The following is a 21520-nucleotide window of genomic DNA, read 5'->3' as shown; positions in this document are numbered from 1 at the left end:
CTTGTACTAGAATAAATAGAATAAGTAGTTGATACTTGTCTTGTGAATAAAGTTCTCTTGAAAATATATAATGAAGGGAATGAGTTCCCATTAATGCATATGCATCTAAATACACAGGTAGATGTAGTCACATTTTCCTTATACATATACAAAAGTGAGATAATTGGAAATTATAGATAATAAAAAAATTAGAACAATATATCTTGCAAATATGTTTAAAATAGACCATGTCTTTAAAGAAAATATTTTAAAACAGACATTCTTAATCTGGGGTCTCTGAATCTGTCTTTTGTTTGTTTTGATAAATTTTGATAAATCCATTTCAATATAGATGGTTTCTTTTATAATAGTATGCACTTCATTTCATGTATTTAAAACATTATTCTGAAAAGCAGTTCACAAAATGCTAAAATGGACACATAGTATAAAACAAACAAAATAAAACAAAACAAAACAAAAAGTTAAGAACCTCTCCTTTAGAAGAGGAATTGATTTCAAGTTCAAAATACATGGGATTATCCTAATATAGACAGGTGATTTATCCCTGAGGGCAAAAGAAGTCTATATCTTAAAATAGGCATTTTTTTCTGCATCTAATATTGAATTTTAACTGGCAAATTTTAATCAAGGCTTGACTAGAGAAAGAGAATAACTCTCAAATTAGGCAGCTGGTTGGCATAGGAATAGAGTTATAGACACAGAGACAGGCACACCTGGGTTTGAATTCTGAATGTGACACTAGCCATATTGCCTTAAGGAATTAATTTATTCTCTGTTTGCTCATCTGTAAAGTGGTAACAGTATTAAAAACTACCTCCTAGAGTTGTTTCAAGGATAAAACCAAATATTTCCAAAGTGCCTTGATAATTTTAAAATGCTATATAAATGCTCAATCTAATATTAAGAAAATTCATCAAATTTTTGAATGTTGTCTTTTAGGGTAACTACAGTGAAAAGAAATGAAAATGCAATAAATTGGCAAAACACAAAAAGCCTGACAGTTAATTCAGATAACTCAAAATGGATTTATGAAGCCCTTGCTACATGGTAGGCACCTTGGGGATAAGAAAGCAAAAATGAACAATCTTGTCTCTCAGTGATGCAATCCAACAATTAATCAAATTAACATTTATTAAGCAGCAACTATGTTTCGTGAACTGTATTAAAGTCTGAGGATATAAATAATAAAAAGAAAGACAGTTCCTGCTCTGAAATGGCTTAAAGGGAAAGACAACACCCAAAAGGAGAAGGGTTGGGAGGAATAGCAAGGGATACCCTGCACCTTAATTCCATAGAATCGAAACCAGACAGAAAAGCAGGTGCAGTGAAATGATTTAAAAGCCCACTTTTTGTTCTTTATAAAAGAAGGTATAAAAGAAGGAAAAAGTTTGGCAATCTGACCTCTAAACTTCCAAATATAGGTAAGAAAAGACTGAGAGAGGTGATATCTGTGACTCAAGATTTGACTTAGTGGCATAGTGATAAGTTTAGAAGTGATGAACTTATTCTTTTCTTAATTAATTTTATAATTATACATTTTTGACAGTATATATGCATGAGTAATTTTTTTATAACATTATCCCTTGTATTCATTTTTCCAGATTTTCCCCTCCCTCCCTCTACTCCCTCCCCTAGATGACAGGCAACCCCGTACATATTACATGTGTTACAGTATAATCTATATACAATATATGTGTGTAAATCCAATTTTCTTGTTGCACATTAAGTATTAGATTCCGAAGGTATAAGTAACCTGGGTAGATAGACAATAGTGCTAATATTTTACATTCAATTCCCAGTGTTCCTTCTCTGGGTGTAGTTGTTTCTGTCCATCATTGGTGATGAACTTATTCTTGAAGGGACATCTTGTTTCATGGAATTGAAACCAAGAAAGGCAGATTCAGAGAAGAGTGAGATCATATTTGAAATTCTTTAAGGGGAGAGATTGCATATACACAAAGTATAGAGTACAAAATAAATACATGTTCATTTCAGGTATGAAGTGATCTAGTAGATCAGGAAAGACTTCATTTAAGAAGTAATGTTTGAGATGAATTTTTCAGAAAACTAGGTATCAGAAGAGACATATGATGGGAGAGAATACATTGTAAGATTGGAATAGAGAGGGAGGCTCAATAAAGACAAAGCCAAGATTTCTGATAACATATGTTGTCATAATAGCATAATATTATTACAACACATAATACCAGAAACATATGTTCAAATATATTCAACAATTAGCCTATTTCTATGGCAGTACAAGACTTTAAAACTCTTTCTTCATAATAATTCTATAAAAGAGATAGTGTAGATAGTTATCTCCATTTTTATGGATAAAGAAAATAAGATTCAGAGAAATGAAGTGGTATGCCCAGAATTACCCATCCATTAAAAAACTGGATACAAGTTGATTTGAAAACCTATTACATGAAAAACACTGAATTAGGTTTTACATGGGGGGAAAAGTTAAACAAAATCTAGCTCCTTCTCCCAACAAGGTTATAAACTAGAAAGTAAAATTGGGAATACACTCTAATATCTATAATTTAAAAGCTGTATCATACATGTGAATAGTAGAAAGTATGCTATATGAGAACAAAGGACACATATCTCCTAGGCCAGATGATTATAGAAGTCACAGAAGAAGTTCCAGTCCAGATTAACATTCAAGAATGGATAAACTAGATCTAAGCTTCTTAAACTGTGGTTCATGAATCCATATGGGGTCTCATAAGTAAATTGTGTTATGAAATTATTAATTATAATAAGTGAGTTTTTGATTCATACTTATTTTATATACTTAAATGCCCGAGGTCATGTAAAAATTTCTCTGGTTAAAAAGAGGTCATGAGTAGAAAAATTTAAGAAATCCTCTAACAGATCAACATATGGAGGAAGAAACTGTAAATAAAAAGAATAGCATAAGCAAAGGGCAATGGATATTTAGAGAACTGCAAATATAACATTGAATATAAATAATTTTTATAGCAAGATCAATGTTAAATTAAACCAGAGAGGTAAATTGGGAATAGCTTCTGAAGTTTCATTTCCAGAATGATAGGCAAAAGATCTTTGGATTTTATAGCTCTAACAAAACAGTCCCTGATTGTCACATGAGCAATAAGGGAGGATTATGACTAAAGAAAACAAAGATGTGAAGGAGACTAGAGGAGATCCACACTATAGGCAACTGTTAAGGGAATTGAATATAGGGTCAAAGTTGTATTTTAGAACAAAATCAACTGAGATGGTTTAAAGGCAGGTCCTATATATATCCTGTTTAGAAATAGTTATTTGCATCTTTCTGAACTCATTAGACCTGAGAGCAGGTATAGTCTTTTCTTTGTGTACCTAATACTTAACACAGTGTCTGGTACACAGTGGGCATCTATTAAGTGTTTACTGACTTGTGATCACTGCGTTAGCACCCTGGATACCTTAGAATCAGCAGGAGTTAGGATAAGCAAAAGTCCTTCCTCTTTAGCAGTAGAAGTGAAGGGAATGGATGTGTAGGATCTTCCTGACCTCACCTCTTCCTCTTCCACCCAGAAGTGACTCTGGCTACTCTTACTCCACCCCCTAGTCCCTCCCACAATTCTCTGTATACACCAAACGATTAGGCCAGCACAAAATGGTTGGAAGGGCCATTTTCCAAGCATATTCTTATATTGTCCAATCGGTAATTAGCCTTAAATGCTCGATTGTTCAGAGCTCAGTGCATTAACCCTTTACACTGACTGATTGATCTTCAGCTTCTGTATTCCCCAGTGCTTCAGTCCCATAAATCAATTTGCCTCTTTCACAGTTTCACCTGAATATTCTGTACTTACTTCAAATTTTATATATCAAAAATTGAACTCATAATGTTTCACAAAATGAAAAGCAAACAAACAAAAAAAACTTATCATACACTTATTTATATTGATGGCACTTACTGTTTATCCTGTCAGCAATTCTATTTTACAATCTCAGTAATCTATAAATTGTTTTCTCTGTCACTCAATCCATTATCTAATCATTTATCAGATCCTCTTGATTTTATCATTCTGTCTACAGTAGATGTTTAATAAATGCTTGCTGACTTGAAAATTCCATTTTTTTATAGATCTCACATTTGTTCCCCCATCCCCCTCCACATTTATTGCTATTACCTGAGTTCAGGCTTTTATCTCTTCTCATATCTTACTTAAAATAGTATCATTGTTGAATATGGGGTCTTTGCCTTTCTCATCTGCTGACTGAATAATCTTCCTAATTTATTTTTTCTGATCTATGATATTCTCAAAAACTTCAATGATCTCCAAAACAAAATTCAAGTTATTTATTCTGCCTTTCAAGTATCTCTGTAATATGCTTAAATTCACTTTTCTAAAAATTGTCTCATCCTGCTGCTCCAATATGGCTCTCCCTTTTTCTTGCCATTATGTTCATGCCATCACCAGTGCTTGAAATGGACTCTGGCTTCTGCCTGCTTTTTTTTTTTAAGCCCAATTCAGATTTTAACTGCATTGCATGAAGCATTCCATGATATCTGTCCCCCAAAGTAAAGCCTGGCTACTTGATTTTTCATGACATCTTATCTGGACTTCTCCTTTGCACTTATCACATCATAATTACGTTTATCCTTACTGTATTTCTTTTTTGAGGGTAAGAAATTATGTCCCTAAACTCCAGTATTTGGAAAGTACTAACACATAAAAGGATAGATTTCACAGTTAAAAAAGAAAAAAGAATAAAAGCTATTTGGACACTTTCGATTGCGAGTCTTGAATTTTAAGCTTACACCAATTATTATAACAACAACTTAATATTCACCAAAAATAATTCACTAATCTTTAGATAGAATTTGGGTAAAAGATAGAAAATTTATAACTTAGGGATTTTATATTTGATGCAAAACATCTTGTCTGATTCAATCTCTGCTTTTCTTTAGTTTTCTCAAGCTATTCAGTTATTTGAATCCATTCATTGATGATCACATATTTCCTCATCCTGTTGAAGAGCAACTATGGACCAATTTATGAAAATGTATTTTTGAAAATACACCATCATAACCAATTAATCTTTTAGGGTACATTTCTGTTATTTTCCACTTCCCTAAGGTGATTATAGTGAGCTTAGTTTTATTATCATTTCCCTTACTGTGCTCATCTCTTATTTTTACTACAAATAACTTAGCAATGGGCTGTATTTTCCCCCCAAATCTTCTGGATCATACTCCAGTTTTAAAAATAAAATAACAAGAATATTTGCCAAGTGACTGCACATTCTCCTATAGATTCAGCTGCAAAAACAGAGCGAATTAAAGAAAACAAGAGAGGCTTTCAAGTTTTTGAGAGATAACACCAAAAAATAAACACGAATAAAATAAACTTCAAGAAAAGGGGAAAAAAGAAACAAAGAAAGAAAATGCTCTGAATCTTGTGGTTACTTTCAATTGCAGAGGCACATTACTATTGTAATAGTGGATTTATTATGGCTCAGGCCAGATTCATACAATGAGTTTTAAGAGTCAGCGCTTGGGCTTTGAGCTCTGCTGAGAGGACATTCATGTGACAACTGGCATTGGGGAATGAATGAGAAATGACCACAGATCTCCCAGCTGGTAGGTCCTGACCAATAACAGGAAACCACTTGAGTCAGCTATGTTCAGCTTCTGTCTATCTCTAGGCACTTTCAAGATGCCTATCACCATAGTGCTTCAGTGCTCAAGGAGTGATATTAGAAAGGCTGCCAAATTATCTTGACCTAATTAACTGGAATTCAAACTGGGGCTGTATTTTATGCAGTCTAAGTTATTGTGCACATGGGCCTGGATATTTTCAGTGTCTTATGATGACTTCTCTTTATTTTACACTTATATAGCACTTTCACATTTGCAAAGTATTGAGATGATTTTATTAACTTTTCCTCCCAGAGCTTAATAGATTGTTATATTCCCATATTAAAGATGAAGAAACTGAGGGGCTAAGAACTTTAGTTATGTGGTGAAGATCATTTGGTTTAATGTGAGAAATGATTTTGTTGTATTATAGCATAACATCATTTATAAGGTAACAGTTACATAAATGCAGCCTGACATCAGTTATTCTATAAATATTCAAAACATACATTTTTTTAGTTTTGCTGGACTGTTATTTTTGTTCTTTGTTTCAGGTATAAGAATGAGTAGGATGTAGACTAGATATAATCAGGATTGATTTTGATTTTATAGTAAAAGCAACTGATAAAATAAGATAACACAACATGGAGAAAAAAAAAAGGCCTAATGCAGATATCACTATGGCAGTGGTAAGGTTCCTAATGATTGAAATTATTTATTTGTATTTGTAATGTAACAATAATCATTCCCTGATTTTTCTTAGACTACTTGTAGGAATATTTCAGAATTCAATTTTGGGTGGTACTCTATGACAGTGATTTTTCAATCAAGAAAAATTTGCTTTTTTCATATCATTATGTCTATATCTATAATTTTTATGAGATCTTTCCTCTCTCCTTTTGTCTCATTAAAAAAAAAATTCTCAAATGGATGTTGGGGGTGGAGGGCGGGTCAGGGTGGGAAGAGAGGGTTGAAATGGAACTCATTTATTTTCTTTTCTTTCTGATTTTTTAACTGGAAGCTGGATGCATGCAATGATTTTATATGTGCCTATATCAGTGTAGTGGTTGAAAGGGGCAAAAATAATCACCTCTTCTAAGCAAGAATCATAATCAAGATAAAAAGTTTATGAAAAAACCTTCAAAATAATAAAGCACGATAAAGTATGTCATTCTTATTAAGAAATAGTAATGTATCAACAATAATACATGCAAATTTTTTTGTACTTCAAATACATTATTGCAAGACAGGAGGTATTCTTTATATAGCAATTGCCTATCACTGAAGGCTAACCAAAGATTGTAAAGACAAGAAACAGACAAAAAAGCAAACAAGCAAGCCCTGGAAAGTGGGATCTCAGAAAGTTGTTCTATAGCATTCATTTATTATTTTAAGTTTTATAAAATGCTTTATGCACATTATCTCCTATTTACCCTGAAGACTAAAAATGTAAACTCAAGTTCCCTAAAGTGCAGATTATAATATTTTTGTCACTATCTTCAATAATATGGACAATGATGAGTATAAAATAGTTATTTGATATAGTACTTTACCTAACAAATTTCAAATCCATGAATATTACTGGTATTTAAAAAATCAAAATATTATCTAGTGAGCTTTCAGGATATAACTTCCTTTCTCTTTTTTCATCTTTTTTTCTTGACCCTCAATACTCATCCATTTGATACTATATAATAATTTCACTTTAGTAATATCTGGCTTATTTTTTTAATGTCATTTCCTTTATCTGCAGGTCTTGTCTCCCCAAACAGTGAGTAAATGTAGATAAAGGTTAGAATAAGAACCAGGAAGTAGAAATTACAGGGTAGGTTTTTGAGTAGAGATGTGGTTTCATCAGCATAGAGTCCTTCCAGTGACTCCTTTTAGTCAAGACAATTTGCATTTGCTTGGCAACATCTCAGAGTTATTTGTGGCCTTAAGATTAAGGAACCTGTCCTAAAATTCACTACCAGCATGTGTGAAAGTCAGGGTTTGAACCCAGAGCTGCTTGATCCTTAGTTCAGCTTCTAATGAGAATATCACACTGCTTCTGTTTGTTCTGAAATATTAGCCATATGTTTTTTAATTTTTTGCTTTGTTTTGTTTTATTTATCATTACAAGGAAAAGAATAGCTCTCATGTATAGAGTACTTTAAAGATCACCAAGTATTTTCCTTAAATAGTCTGGGGCACAAAATGCAAATAGTATTATCCTCATTTTACATATGAAAAAAGTTTTTTTTTTTTTTTTCCAGGTTAAGACACTTGCCTCAGAACACATAGTTAATAAATGTCTGGAATTTAAAACCAAATCTTTCCTCTAGGTACAAAATTCTCTCCACTATCTCAAAATGTATCTCAAAGCACTTTTTCTTTATTTTAAAAATAATATTAGTGCTAAACTTTTAAACTCATATTCTGCTTATGACTTTTACATTTCTTCTGCTGAATTTGTATCTGCATAGTTGTTATATTATCAGTTATGTTATTCTATATCTACAATTGTATAAAGATGTCTAGCTTTCATTTTGTTATAGTATTCATTTCCAAGCATTTCTCCAACTTGACAATTCTCAAAGTCACATTGCATTTTAATTTTGTCCTCCAGATTGCTAATACCCCTCCCAGTCTGGTGTCATTCACAAACTAAATGAGCATGTTCTCAATTGATGGATGGAATTATTAAATTGCACTCAGTCCTGAGCTAACCCCATTAGTCATGTTCCCCTAATATGACATTGAACTATTCTTAATACAACACCCCAACATAGTATGAACCCATTTAATAGCAATACAATATTTTTGTCTATATTAGCATTCCTCAGTTTGGTGATTAGTATGTCTCAGAACAGATCCCAAAGTCTTCTTAAGTATGAAATCAATATACATATAAGCAATTTTTATTTAATTTATCTGTATATACACAGACACAATTTTCAACATAATGATTTTTACTGGGTTAAGGAGAAATCATATTATATTGTTCTGTTTTTCAATAACTTTTGATAATTTTAACCCCGTGTTTAGATTGATATTTGTTCCTTTCTCCCTCTCTTTCTTTTCTTTATATCTATTCTTCCTCCCTCCCTTCCCTTTCCTTGCTTCCTTCCTTCTTTCCTTCTTTCCTTCCCTTCCTTCTTTCTTTTATTCTTCCTTTCCCTTCCTTCTTTCATTCTTTTCTTACTTCCTTCTTTCCATCTTTCTTTCATTCCTTTGTGCTTGCCTGTCTTCCGGCCTTCCTTCCTTGTTCCTTCCCTCCCTCCCTCCTTTCCTTCTTCTAGATATTTGATATATATTTGCAACATACAAAATAACATATGTATGTATATGTATAAAACACATACGCATGTATATGTATGATGGGCTATATATATATATATTTATATATGAATTTTTGAAATATCCTTCTCTAGCTACCTTTCTCTAGGAAAAATCTTTATCAAACATATTGGGATTCCTTCCCTCTAATTTCTATGATTTTTTCATAGTTAATATATAAATACAATTATTAAAAAATCACATTCAGCTTTCTGAAATTAGTAAAATTGAAATATATGTATGCACATATATATTAAACACTTTCCCTAATGAAACTCATATTGTATAAAAGTAGTTGTTTTTTTTTTTTTAATTTCAATGAAGAACCAGGTTTTCACACTAAAATAGTTAAGAACATATAGACATCTTCATTATAATTATCAGAACCACATTGTGGTCAGAATTGAATATATTTGCCATTTTTTTCTAGCCTTTTGAAGAAAGTATTAAACTCTGTTAACTTTGTTCTTTTCTTAGCACTTGGTGTCAGCTTTCCTCCTCAAATAACTTGTTTGATCTCACTATTTTTGACAATTCTGCAACCCAATTAAATAAATAATTAAAAGTTTGTTTTGGCCCCTAATCTTCCTGTGATCTCATATTTTTAACTTGACTAGGTGGTGTATTTCTAGAGCCTCATATAATAATACTGCATGTTCTCATTTCTAAGTTGGTTATGATTTTCAACACAATATATGGAACTAACTAGCTAACTTAATTTTGATATTTTGTTTTGTCTCCTTTCCTTCCTTCCTTCCTTCTTTCCTTCCTTCCTTCCTTCCTTCCTTCCTTCCTTCCTTCCTTCCTTCCTTCCTTCCTTCCTTCCTTCCTTCCTTCCTTCCTTCCTTCCTTCCTTCCTTCCTTCCTTCCTTCCTTCCCTCTCATTTCCTCCTTCCTTCCTTCCTTCTTTCCTTCTCTCTCCTTTCCTCCTTCCTTCCTTCCTTTTTTTTTCTTTCTTTCCTCTCTCTTCCCCCCTCCCTCATCCTTTTTTTCTTTCCTCCTTCTATCCTTCCCTCCCTTCCTTCTTTCCTTTCTCTTTGTAGAGGGAAAGATGGTAAACACACACAAATGAACCACCAAAAGCCCCAGAGTTCAACTGAGAACATTACTTTGCACTAATTAAACACCCAAATTAAAAGGCCAGGCAGTCCCAAATAGGCTGCTAGGAATGACAGCTTTGGCTGCCCCTGAACTTGATAAGAAAGAAAGTGCAGTCTTAAATTGAGATCCCTGCTAGCATAGCTGCGGGTTTCGGCAGTGACAAACTGTAGTTACAGATTCCAACAGCCCCTGATGAAAAGCTGCTCTCATTCCCTAATGCTTTATGGGAGCGCTGCAGCTGCTTGGAATATTTTTCAAGCAGAAAGCCGTCATCATGACAACACCCGTGCAAAGGAGGGCAACAGGAAGAGGAAAAAAAAAAAAAAGAAAGAAAGAAAGAAAAAAAGAAAAAAGAAAAAGAAAAGAAAGGGAAAAAATTTTTCTGGTAGAGAAATAAAGACATCTTAAACTTGACTTCAAAAGCTCTCTACAGCAAACAGTAGCTGTGGAAATACCGTTTCATCTTTGCCTCTGGGATATTATTAAGTCTTTCTAGTAGCTCTAACTGTTAGAGAAAGGATTAGAGAAGTTGCTTCTGCGGAGCTCGCTGCCAAGCATCCACATATCTAGAAAGGCACAAATCATGTTTTGTTTTGTTTTCTATAAAACATGGGCAGTTATGAGTCAGCCCTAATGTCACTATAGTTCCTAATGAAGACTACAGGACAGTTCTTTAGCCTCTGCACTCTAACAAATACATGTAAGACACATCTCCAGGTGCCTGTCAAATGCTAGGAATTTGGGCGGGGGTAGGGGGGCAGCGTGGAATTGGCAGCCTCCTGGTTTTCCCTTGGTTATTAGCTTATTCAAGTTATTTGGTATTAGCCCAGCCTAACTGGCCTTCATGGGGATGGTGTGCTTTCCAGCAATGCCATTCTCACTGCCTCAGTGAAGGATATGTCAGCAATTCTAACAGAGTTCTTCAAAGGTAAAAGAGAAGCTCAATAACTTAAAAAAATAATCAAATCTACTATCCCCTATCTTCAACAATGTTCCAGGTAATCCCAGAATAGAAAAGAGTGCAAGAATCAAATAGAAATCACTGGGGAGAAAGTTGCTTTATTCATTTATTTATATTGTCATTTTAAAAAATGAGCCTTATTTTACCAATGGGCATTTCTACAACATGAATATAATACATTATTTGGTTTGAAGTAGAAAACAAACCAATCCCTTCCCTGTTTTGAATGAATGATATTCTATAGATTTCAGCATGTCATATAGAATTTGTAACTAAAACTCAACAAATATTTAAACTAAAATAAATACTAGGATATGGCAAGACTAATTAATCTTAAGATAACAAAATCAGGATGGACTTATACACAATTAATAAATATTGTGGAAAGTGCACATTTTTTGACTTTACTTATACAATTATTGATTCAGATAAAGGACTAGAGCTCTTACATTTTTTCCATTAAAATGTAACATATTGGCCTTTTACATATTTTCAAGTAGGAAGAGGAAGACTCAAAGATATAAAATATTAATTTTGTTCACCCCCCATGCCCAACATTTAGATTAAGAATTAGAGATTATTGCCTTTTTTTCTTTTCTTTTTAATTTAGATACTTTTAAATTAACTCAGTGTATTAGTATCTAAAACTGAACCATCTGACAGCTGTTCTGAAGTCACAAGTGAAATAATTTACTGGTTTCAGGCTGAGTTCCTAAAGATTATTCTATGAAAGTTTATACTGAGTGAAAGAATTCTTAGCTGTTCTGCTTCTCTGGAATTCAAAAAAAAATCAAGTAGGATGGATTCCTACTTACATTGACCAGGTTACCAAACTAGTGAGATGACAATGGCTATCCCCATAGGAGAATGTGCCAGTAATCATGTTAAAGATATTATTTATCAAATTGCTTCAGATTTTTTTCCTATTAAAGAAAAATAAGTGGATAATGAAATAACAATTCTATTCATTCCAATTTTTGGTTGCAAGATCCATATGAAAGCACATTGGCTGCTATCTGATATTGTTTTATTTTGATTTAACCTCAAAGTTTTAAAGAAGAAAATTTAATTTTAATTTTCACAGAATCTTTATTATAATTCTTGTTATGAAATCAATGTAAATTCTTTATTAAGTCTATTCATGTGAAAAAAGCCCAGAGATTGAAGATTTATATGATCAAGTGATAGAGTTAGAAAATGTGAGGATCTTATTTGTTGTAATCACTAAAACCATATGTATTCCTTAATCCTTAAAAAAGAAAAAAAGAAAAAAGCCGTGTAATTCAAATACTTGTAAATAGCTTTTCAGTAAGAATTGTTTAAAAAATAAACTACTTCTTTCACTTGGACATCTGAATATAAATGTATTACTGTGTAAATATATAGATACATATATATGTGTATAATTGCACATATATTTTTCATGTATATTAATGAGAAGTCCACAAAGTAATTCTTATTGAAATCAGTAAATGTATTTGTTTTATTTTTAAAAAGGTCTGAAGTTCCTCTTTCAGATCTAACTATTTGTCTTCCACCTCTTGAAATGATGCTTTAAATATCAAAGTACTTTGATGAATAATAAATACAAATATAAATGAACAAACAATCTGATATGAAGGGATAGATAAATAAATAGCCCAAGAATGAGCCTCCCTCCTTCTTCTTTATTTCATACTTCATTTTGCATCTCATCTAGTCAACAAATAAAGAAAAAAATTAAAAATAAGTAAAAAAAATTAATGTTCAAATAAACTATAGATGTTTGTTACCACTAGACTGATTAGTCTCTGGGGCATAAAAACAGTATTATCTTGAGAACTGGGACAGTCTTTCCAAAGCATTTTATTACCACAATATAGAAATAAGGGGAAGTAATTCAGAAGTAATTCTGAATGTTTAGTTTTCAGGATTCCTCTCTCTCTCACCCTTAAAAAAATCAATCCTTATAACAGGAAAGGAAAAAAAAAAAAGAGTATTTGATTCGCCTGCTGTTTTTGCCTCTCTGTCACATTTGCTGCCAGGGTTAGGTCCTCATAGACAAAAGACCTTTATGGCACCTCTACATCAGAGCTTCTTCAGGATCACAGGGGCACTGGCACTAAGATTCAAGCGATTTAATATTAGGAGATGGTGGTCAGATGAAAAGGTGTGTTGCGGCAGCTCTGAACTAAGAAAACTGCAAAGAAATATCATTAGTATATGTTATAAAAAGCCTGGGTAAATGATAATCATACCTGCAGTTGGTCATAAGTTCCCTTTTAATTGAGAAGGCCATGAGTCATGTTGATATGTGATAATATGTTAGTTAAAACCAAGATACATATATATTGAGAGTGGTGGGGATGGTTAGTTTATATAGAAGTAGCCATGAGGTAAAAATGAAGAGGTAGCAATAAAATTTATTTTTAAAAATCCCGAGAACAGCTGACACTACAATGAAAAATATTAAAGTGTGGGAGAAAATGACCAATGTGGATAAAAGAAAAGAAAACCTGAAATTCAAGATCAAAAGAAAAAACTAGTAATAAACTTGTGGCAAAATGCAGACAGTACAGATGTATAATATGCAAATATATATATTTGCATCTATCTAATTATATATTTATTAATGACATAAAATAAACTTTAAATATATATATATATGTATATGTACACAAACATATTTATATGCACAAGCATGTATGTATTATGTGTGTGTAAAGTTGCCAACCTTACTATCTGGGATTAGGATAAAAGTAAAGGCTATGGATTTTATCCATTATCCATCCATCCATCCATCTAGCTAGCTAGCTATCCTATTATATTATTGAATCAAGAGAACAGAGAATAAAGATGAATACTAAAGAATGTTTCAAGGAACAGGATTCAATATGATCCTTTCCTGAATATTTCCTTATGTTGTTGCTAATATAGATATTTTTGCATTGTGACACATAATTACATAGTTTCATTTCTTTCAAACAAATAGCAGAGGTTTATTAAGACTTTCTATATGAAGTTTACTAATGGTATGGGTAGAGATATGTGGCTTCTGGGGATTCAATGTAAGAATAATCAAAATATGGGCCCTCCTTTACAAACTAGTAAGGAGATACTTAATTAGAATATAAATAATAGACATAGATTGTGATATTTATACAAAGAAAGGACAACATTGTAGAGGTAATCCAAAGAAAGAAATATTATTTCTAACTGGAAGATCAGGGAAAGATTCTGTTCAACCATATCCCTGGGTACTTAAATATGCCACTGTTGCTCACTGCTTCAAAAGAGATGTCATTTTTTGGCAAAGATAGCAATCTCTATTATATATCCACTTCAGAGATTTTAGTCTGTACATATTCTATCAAACATTAGGAGTCCCCCTTGCATATGGAATCCTTCTATACAAAAACATCTCTGGGTTGCCTGGAAATTCTGGGGGACTACAAAATGAACTTGGTGTCTTATGGAACAGAATAAAGCCCTATACAGAAATATAACAAATTGTCCAAATCATCCCTGGTCTACATCTTCACTCATTCTGCCTAGCATAAGAACTAATAAAATAGTTATTATGCCGCACTGGCTTGGAATGCATACTTGTCAATTTCCCAATGAATCCCTGATTTTTGTATTGATGTCTCATGCTTGAACTTGCCTTTTAACAAAAAAGTGAAATTCATTGAAATATTGAGATCTGTTTGTTTTCTTTCAAATTAGCCAAATCTGTACCAAGTAGCTGCTTCCATGAAATGAGACAAAACTCTGTACATACTTACTGATAATCTTAAGATATTCTAATTCTCTTTTGGGTCACTGATATATATTCACTATTTGCCTTTCATTTTACATCCCAAGGATAAGTATCTATAATATGCTAGTAATTTATAAATGAGAAGTGTGATAAATGTGAATACAATACTCAAATCCTAAGAGAAACAGTGTAGTATTAAGGACCAAGGACTCACCATAGAGACAGAAAAATATGGGTTCACATCCTATCTTTTACATAGGCTATATGACATTGGGTCCCTCCATATAACAAGAAATTCTCCTAGAATTTCATTCCAGAGAAAGTGCCAATCTGTGTTGCTAGGAATTCCTAATAAAAATTTTTATACTATTAAACACATATAAGTGAAGTCATCTATTTCACCCCCCCCCAAAAAAAAGTCTAACAAATAAACAATTTTAATTCTGAAAATTGGAACAATTTCAAACATATAATCAAATGGGACAATAAAATATAGTCCTAAATATGATTACTTTTTTCTGCATTTTAAGATTATACATACCTTACAGCTGGAAATATGATTATTCTTCTTTTAAAATATAGCAGTTTTTTTTAGATCAAAATCACTGACAGGTTAAAGAAATTCTGACATCTCAATTATAGAATTATAGTAAGTTTCAATTTCCATAGAAAATTGAATTAAACATGATCAAGATTTGCATCTTTAACTCACATCAAAAATTGTTACATGAAGATAAAAAAATAACTTACTTCCATACTTAAAACACCCACAATTTCATCCATGCATACTTGAATTTAGGAGACTACTTTCTTAAAGTTTGGTGTCTGGAAAAATGTTTCCATCTTGAACAAAGGTGGTTAGTTTCTGTAAAAAAAAAAAAATGTAGCTAGGATAGTCCTCATATAAAGATATATGAACAGTTTTCTAAGACTATATTTAAAGTTTTTTTTTAATTTGAAGTGACCTCTTATGACTTGATCATAGGTTACCTCCATGACATGATGAGAAGGTATTTAGTAGAGGTAAATAAATAAGTAAATATCTTAACATGAACATAAACCAGAAATGATAAAATTTTATACAGTGAAAGGATGACTTGTTACAGATTGATGTTCTTAAATATTCTTTGCAATTACACTTTTATTTCATTAATATATCAAACTGAGATTAATGTGTTATTGTAGAAAAATAAATACTTGAAAATTGTATATTCACTGTAATTAACAGATTTGAATCATGGAAAACTGTACCCAAGATTAGGAAAGTGTCCATAGAACTACTTCTGTTTTCAAGTACATAGCCATTTGCTTGATTTTTTTCAATAACCTTAGTTGTTTCTGAAGGAGACTCAAAAGTTTAAAATCTTTTTATTGTGGTATTGTCTTTTTGTTAAATTATTTCATTAATTTGTTGATTTGTTTGGTTAGATGGATGAAATGATCTAGTAATCATATTTGATGATCAACTTAATTTTCTTCCATAAAATATACATCTTTCTGGCTGGGAGCAACAACTAAACTTAATCATCAATGTTAAGAATCTTCCTTATCAATCTTTGCTTAAGGTTATGAACTATAATTTGAAAGATCCAAATTTCAAAGCAGCATAAGGATGAAACCTCATTGATATATTTCATATAAATGCATTTTTATCATATTTTTAGAAATGTATGGGGACTCAGAGGTCATCTATTCCAATTCACTCACATTAAATGTGAGAAAGCAATGGAAAAAACATTAATCTTATTCTAGTCTTATACACAACAAATATTTAATTAATATTTGATGATTATTTCTACTTTGTATTATGCCACAAAATATTTGATGTTTTTAATAAATTCATAATAATAAATTAATAAATTTCATGTCAAGTGTTTCTCTACTAGAGTAGAAAAACTTTTCATCTTTTGTTTCTTCCTTTTTCAATGAATTTAAAGAGTTGTGGTGATCAAATCATTACCAAACTGGAATTATGATGGGGAACAACTTAGGTCTATGTTATTAGTCATCAAGGATAACCTGCAATTGCATAGAGTTGTTACTTTGAATGTATAATGTCACAATTATCACTGCTCCAAATCATCTCTTAGTGGGACATATAATGATGGAGTAGTATGAGGTGGGAATGGAATTCAAAAAAGAAAGAAAACTCATTTTTCCAATGATCAAGTTGAAGAGGAAAATGATTATAAATATGACTAGTATTTAAAGAAAAGAAACAGTGTGACATGGAGGATATAGAGTTAGATAGTGAGCCAGAAAGTGTTGTGTTCAAATTCTCCTTCTGACATACATTGGCTGTGGAATCCTGAGCAAGTTACTTAACTTTTTTTTTTTAAAGAAACCTCTCTAAATTAATAAATTATAAAGTTGCTCTTTGTACTGGTAGAAGAGGTTTTGTACTAGGATCTCTATTTCATGATTCACAAACTTTTTGGTCCCCAAATCCCTATTCAGTCAAAAAAAAGTTTGTAGATACTTGAAAGGGCTTTTTTCTTGTGTGCCTTTTATCTATTAGTGTAGGAAAAAGAGAACAGAATAAGAGTAAGATAGTATTATGGTAAGTTATTCAGTCTAAAAGCATTTATTAAATGCTTGAAATATGACAGATACTGTGCTAAGCATTGGAGATAAAAAGAAAGGCAAAATTATAGTTTGAATATTTAAATTGCTTGTTTTTCTAATAGTTTAACCTCCCAGGAAATCTCATCAGTTCCCATGACCTGAACTTCTACTTTATCTCAGCTACAGAGATGTTTCATATAAAAAGTTATACTATATTTTCTTGTCCTTCTATTTCTCATTAAAATGGGAGCAGCAGGATTCAGTATAAATTCATATTATCTAAATACAACTATGGGTCTCCAAATCTGTTCTCCAGAGAACTTATTCCAAATATTTGACTTGGTCCTCAAATCGCAGCTCAATTACATCACCTTCCCTTTTAATGGATTATCTCAACTCCTGGTTTATTGGTTTATTGAGTATTTTGAGGGTATCATAATCATGAACTTCTCATATTCTCAAAATTGAATTATCTCCAGTCTTTGTCTACTCATTCCTACATCTATTCCCAAACCCATCTTCTCACGGCCAACTTTTCCATTTGTTTCCTTCTTGACAGTTCTATGGGGAAAATATTCCTTCTCTCATCTTCAGTCTCTTCTGCTTTGCTAGCTCTGCATTCAAATATACACGTTATCCTGTATCCACAGCTCAAAATCTAGAATGATGATTTTTCTACTTATTCTCCAAGATTCCTCACCATTCATTCAAATAAACTAATCTTCTGAAGTATTATGGCCTAAATTAATGAATCCCATGACTTTTCTTTGTTTCCAAAATTTCTGATGCTAATGAAGAATTTTATAGTGTTAACATGGGTCTTGATATATTTTCTGCCTATTTTCTATATCTATTCAATTTTTCTCTGTATTTTCTCCCTTTGTCTCTACTTTTAGTTCATTGTATTATCATCTTATATATGCATATGTCATCATTCTTACCATCTCTCTTTCTATGAGCTTCAGATACTATAGATTTGAAAGGTAAAAAATTGAGGTTCATATTTTCATAGAAAATGCCCACTCCATCTCATTCCCAGGATTTCACTGTTCTTCTTGTTAAGGAAAGACAAGAAATTTTTACAGGTGGCAAGAAGCAAGTTGAAGAGGGAAAGATAGAGAGGGGGAGATGGAGGCAAAGAGAGAGAAAGAGACAGAGACAAAGAGAGAGAGAGAAGTAGGGAGGAATGGAAAGAGAAGAAAAGGGAGATTGGGAGAGACAAAGACAGAAATGGGAGGAGAATCTGATGTTTGAACCTGAGTAACTGGGAAAGATGGTGGTGCTCTCAACAGGGAAAGTAGGGAGCTCTTTTGGATATGTTGAGTTTCAGATGCTTAAGTGATATCAAGTATAAAAGTCAGTTGGGAATAGATCAGAGCTTGAGACTAAAATGATATATATTGTTTTGGGAATCTTCATGTAGATAATAACTACACACATAGAAAATGATGAAGTTACTAAGTGAGATAGCATGGAAGGAAAAGAGCAGGTAGAAAAGAACCTTACTAGAGGTCATTTCAAGGATGAAAGTTTAGCAAAAGCTGGTTGAAAAGAAACCATCAGCAGAGCAGTTTGGGAAGATGACAACTTGGTCAGGAAATTCCAAGTGCTCCAAATTTCCTGAACAAACAAAACAAAATTGCATCTTAGGAGTAACACAGACCAAGGTAAAAAAAAATAAGACTTGGGGCAGAACAGGAGTCCTCCTGGGACAATTGGAAGAAAACCCAAAGAAAGATCCTAAAGGCTGAGGCTTAATCCATATGAGCTATAAACATCTTTAGACTAGTTCCTCTGAAAAAGCAAGCTGGGAACCTTGAGGCTAGCTATGTCCTGTGGTAGTCTCAGCCCTAACTAGAGCAACTTTTACTTCTAGTACAGTGTGGAAAGTCCAGAAATACTGGATAAAAATGAAATTTTTTGGAAAGTCCAGAAATGCTGATAAGGAATGCCAGACCCATCTGTGCTGCTAAGATAGGCCCCTGAATGAGAAGGAACCAACACACTCAGTAAGTACAGAAGTATTAGTTAAGGATGAAGATATCTGCAGGCTTTGGACACTTATGGTAAGATGAACTTTTTGGTTTTGGATTCTAGGTCAAAGGGGAGAACTGAAGTGAAGTCAGAGGCACTGTCCCCCCAACCCAGGACTAGAGGTGTTTACATTAATAAGTTATTATTGGAAAAAAGTAGGTGAGCAAAGAGAAAGAATCCAACCAAAGTTACTATGGAAACTGGGAAGAGCAGAGTTCAATTTCAGAGAAAGCCTCTCCAGCTCCAAATGTAACATTAAGTGGTTCTTGCCCCAAGAGAATTTATAGAAGAATTCAAAAAAAGACTACAAATCAAATTAGAGAGATTAAGGAAAAAAATTTTAAAAGAAAAGAAAAAAAGAACCATTCAAGAAAATCAAGAAGATTATGAAAAGAAAGTTAAGCAATTAGCAAAAGAGATCTGAAGTCTTAAAGAAGAAAATAAATCTTTGAAAATTAGAACTGGGCAAGAGAAAGCCAGTGAAATTATGAGATCAAGAAATAAAACAAAATTTAAGAATGAAAAAATAGAAGAAAATGGGAAGCATTTTAATAAGAAAAATTTAAAATCTGGAAAACATAAGAGAAGACATAAGAAAAAATGGACTACCTGAAAGCTATGACAAAAAAAAAAAAAAAAAAAAAAAAAGAATCTTATACAAATAATACAAAAATAATTTTAAAAAATTGTCCTGGCATAATAGAACAAAAGTGGTGTAATCACAACCTCAAAGAGATCCTTTAAGGAAAAATATGTTAAAACAACATTGCTGGGGCAGCTAGGTGGCGCAGTGGATAGAACACCAGCCTTGAATTCAGGAGGACCTGAGTTCAAATCTGGTCTCAGACACTTAACACCTCCTAGCTGTGTGACCCTGGGCAAGTCACTTAACCCCAGCCTAAAAGAAAAAACAAACAAACAAACAAAAAAACATCATTGCTAAAGTTTGAAACTCCCAGATGAAAAAGAAAATTTTACAAGTAACAACAAAAAAATCCAAATGTAGTAGAACTACAATTAGAACTGTCCTGGATTTATCAGCTTCTAAAATAAGATACTGCATGTCATGGAATATTATATTTATAATAAAAAGAATCAGTGTTATGGTCAAAAATATTAAATATAGCAAGATAAAATATAATGTTGAAGGAAAAAATGAGTATTCAGTGAAATAACAGATTATCAGGATTTTGTCTCAAACAAACCTAAACTCAATAGAAAATTTATCATACATGAACCCACATCAAGGGTTAATTTCAAAGGATTTAATGACAATATTTATATACTGAGAAGTATATATTTTTATACAGCACCCTTCAAAATCTATAAAGAAAAAACGGGAAGGTAATAAGATACAGTGGGATACAAACAGGAATGGGATAAGGGGGATAAAGTTTTTAGATTAATGGGAATGAGATAAAGAGTCAGGACAAGGTGGGTGAAGGGGAGGTTGAGTAATACCTGAATAGGAGAAATGTGGGGGGAGGGAGGAAAAGGAGGACAAAAAAAAAAAAATAAAGTAAAAAGTAGAGTAGAGTATAAAAGAAAACTTACAGGGAAATAAAAAAAATATGGACAGATGTGAATGCAATGTCTTATATTATTATATATGCTTTCTCAAAATGGAAATGTATTGTTGTCTATTTCGAATCCTTCCTGATGATATGACAATATTTTTGTTTGCTTGTTTTTCCATTTTTATGATTCTATTTTTACTTTATTTTATATTTCCATTTTAAATAAATAAATGATTCTTTTTAAAAATATAATTTAACCCATAGATAACCCTGAAAGCTTTCTAAGAGTATAGTAACATGGATTTGGCAATCTGCCCTAGAAGATGTTTTTTGCTTACTGCAAGTTCTTCACATCAATAAAATCACTTATCTAAATAATAACAGTAAGAAAGCAAGCAAGAAAGAAAGAAAAAGAAGGGACGGATTGAAGGAAGGAAGGAAGACAAAGAAAGAGAAAGAAAGAAAGAAAGAAAGAGAGAGAGAAAGAAAGAAAGAAAGAAAGAGAAGAGAGAAAGAAAGAAAGAAAGAAAGAAAGAAAGAAAGAAAGAAAGAAAGAAAGAAAGAAAGAAGAAAGAAAGAAAGAAAGAAAGGAAGGAAGGAAGGAAGAGAGAGAGAGAAAGAAAGAAAGAAAGAAAGAAAGAAAGAAAGAAAGAAAGAAAGAAAGAAAGAAAGAGAGAGAAAGA

The sequence above is a fragment of the Sminthopsis crassicaudata genome, chromosome 4, assembly GCF_048593235.1.
Source record: "Sminthopsis crassicaudata isolate SCR6 chromosome 4, ASM4859323v1, whole genome shotgun sequence".
Lineage (NCBI taxonomy): Eukaryota > Metazoa > Chordata > Mammalia > Dasyuromorphia > Dasyuridae > Sminthopsis > Sminthopsis crassicaudata.
The sequence above is the reverse complement of the archived record's forward strand: the minus strand, read 5'-3'. Positions refer to the sequence as shown.